General features: G+C 61.0%; 1 protein-coding gene across 1 annotated transcript in view; it reads left to right on the top strand.

Moving 5' to 3' along the window:
* The first annotated feature begins 2,074 nt into the window (after positions 1-2,074).
* LOC146587462 (acyl-coenzyme A thioesterase THEM4-like) overlaps positions 2,075-2,601 on the top strand; it is a 3,960-nt gene continuing 3,433 nt past the window's right edge. Inside the window, exon 1 of the mRNA XM_085319526.1 lies at positions 2,075-2,124. The gene's annotated coding sequence lies outside the window, so the exon portion shown is untranslated. The remainder of the gene's footprint in view (positions 2,125-2,601) is intronic.

Genomic DNA, 2,601 nt, shown 5'->3' with positions numbered 1-2,601 from the left:
GGGTGCCGGAGCCGATGGGTGCTGGAACTGATGGGTGCTGGAGCTGATGGGTGCCGGATCCCAGGGGTGCCGGAGCCGATGGGTGCTGGAACTGATGGGTGCTGGAGCCGATGGGTGCTGGATCCCAGGGGTGCCGGAGCCGATGGGTGCTGCAGCTGGGCCCCCCCCAGACCGAGGGGCACGGGAACCAAGGGGGGTTGACGTCCCCGACCGACCAGGGGTGCGCGAGGTGCCGCGGGGGTGTATAGGGGGTGTATAGGGGTGCGGAGGGGTTGTACGGAGTCACACAGGAGCAGATGGGAGATGCACGGAGGCTGTACGRGGTCTAGGTGTGCACAGGGGGTGTTTGGAGCCTGTATAGGCRTCTATAAGGGCTGTGCAGGACTGTACCGGAGGGTCTGCAGGGGTGTATAGGGGCTGTACAGGATTCTGTGGGGTGTGCAGGGCCAGTAAAGAGCTGAGCAGGGATGTATAGGGGGTGTATAGGTGTCACACAAAACTATAGAGAGGTATATAGGACCTGTACAGGGCTGTTCAGAGGGGTATAGGGGGCCTATAGGTGCCATAAAGAAGCACAGACAGCTGTGTAGGGGTGTGCAGGGCCCGTGCAGGACTTTTCAGGGGGTAAAGAGGTCTATAGGGGTGTATACAGCTGTACAGATTTTTATGGGCCCCTGACATGGCTATATAGGGGTGTATGGGGTATGTACAGTGTGTAGGGGTGTACAGGACCTACATAGGGCTTTATAGGGTATAAGGAGGTCTCTAGGGGTATGTAGGGGCTATATGAGTCTGTGTGTGTTGCACTGGGGCTTACAACTTTCTGTAGGAGTGTATAGCGGTGGATAGGACTGTATGGGGTCCACACAAGAATGTATAAGGATCTATAGAGRTATATAGGAGGTTTTAGGGCCCACACAGGGCTGAGTTGCATAGGTATCCACAGCCRTGTATAGGCATGTATAGGGCCTGTACAGGGCCTCTGCAGGGTCTCCAAGGGTCCCTAAGGGTGTATAAGGTTCATACAGGTCTGTAGGRGGCCAGTAGAGGTGTATAGGACCCATAGATCAGGACGTATGAGGGTGTATAGGGTTGTGTAGGGCCTGTACTGCAGGGTTGTGCAGCACRTATAGGGCTATATAGGGCTTCATAGGGTTGTATAGGGCTTGCCTAGGCCTGTGCTGGGTGCATAGTAGGATGTAGGGGACATGCAGGGGTATACAGGAGACTATAGCAATGTATAGGGATRTACAGCAGTCATAGGGACACAAAGGTCCTGTGAGGGCTATAGGGRTGTATAGGGCCCACACAAGGCTGTGTGAGGTGTAGAGGGAGTTACGGAGTTGTTTAGGGCCTGAGCAGGGTTGAATGGGTTGTGTAGGAATGTATAAGGGCCACCTAGAGATATGTGGGGAATATAGAGACGTATGGGTGTGTATAGGGCCCACATCACCCTGCACAGGGTCTCCAGGGGGTTGTAGGGCTGGTAAAGGTCTATGTGGGGTGTACAGGGCTGTGTAGGGCTGTGTAGGGGTTTATAGTGCCATAGGGGGCTGTGTAGGGGGTGTAGGGCCCCTATAAGGCAGTGCAGATTGTATAGAGGTTTATAGGAGTGTATARGGGTATATAGGGGTGTATAAGGCCCAGACAGGGCTGGGCAGGGTTGTATATGGGACCATCGAGGCTTTTCTGGTCTACGGAGCTTTTGGGGGCTGGCACAGGACTGTATGGGGGTCTACAGCGTACGTAGGGGCATATAGGTACATATAGGGTGTGTACATGGCCCTATAGGGGCTGCCTATAGGGGTCCATAGAGCTGTACAGGGATGTACCAGGGTCTCTAGGTGTCCGTAGGGGTGTAGCGGGGTGTAGAGGTGCCCACAGGGGGCCTATAGGGGCCTATAGGGGCCCATAGAGGCGCTCGGAGGCCTCGGCGGGGCGCCGCCCCCGCCCCGTCGCCTCGGCAACGGCGCGCGAGCGCGCGGCCCCGCCCCCCCCACACCCACACCCAAGGGGCGCGCGGGGCGGGCAGTGGGCGGGTCCCTCCGCCGTCGCGCGTCACGGGGGGAGGGGCGTGAGCGTGACGTCAGGACGCTCCCTCGCGGCGCCGGAACCGGCCTCGCGGTGAGGACACGGGGAGCGCGCGGCGGGGGTCGAAGGTCACGGGAAGGGTACCGGGGGGCGGGGGTTAAAGGGCAAGCGCCCCCCGCCCCTCCCCCCCCTCCCGGGGAGGGGTGACCCTGGGGGTGACCCTGTCACTGCTGGGGTGACGTCGCTTCCAGGGCCCGGTGAGCGGGAGTGACGTCACTGCTGGCAGAGTGACGTCAGCCGCAGGCCCAGCCCAGTGGCGTCACCGCCGGGAATCGGGAGTGACGTCAGCGCCCCGGCGTGACGACATCACGGCCGCGGAGCGCCGACATCAGCGCCCCGGAGCGACGACGTCACCGTCGCGGAGCGACATCGCAGTGCCGGAGCGACGACATCACCGTCGCGGAGCGACATCGCGGCGCCGGAGCGACGGCGTCGGCAGCCGGAGCCATGTGGAGGCGGTGCGGGGCGCTGGCGAGGGCGCTGGCCTCCCGCGGGCGCCGGGGCCTCGCT

Source organism: Rhea americana, unplaced genomic scaffold, assembly GCF_003343005.1.
Source record: "Rhea americana isolate MKP2758 unplaced genomic scaffold, rheAme1 scaffold_595, whole genome shotgun sequence".
Taxonomy (NCBI): domain Eukaryota; kingdom Metazoa; phylum Chordata; class Aves; order Rheiformes; family Rheidae; genus Rhea; species Rhea americana.
The sequence above is the reverse complement of the archived record's forward strand: the minus strand, read 5'-3'. Positions and strand labels throughout refer to the sequence as shown.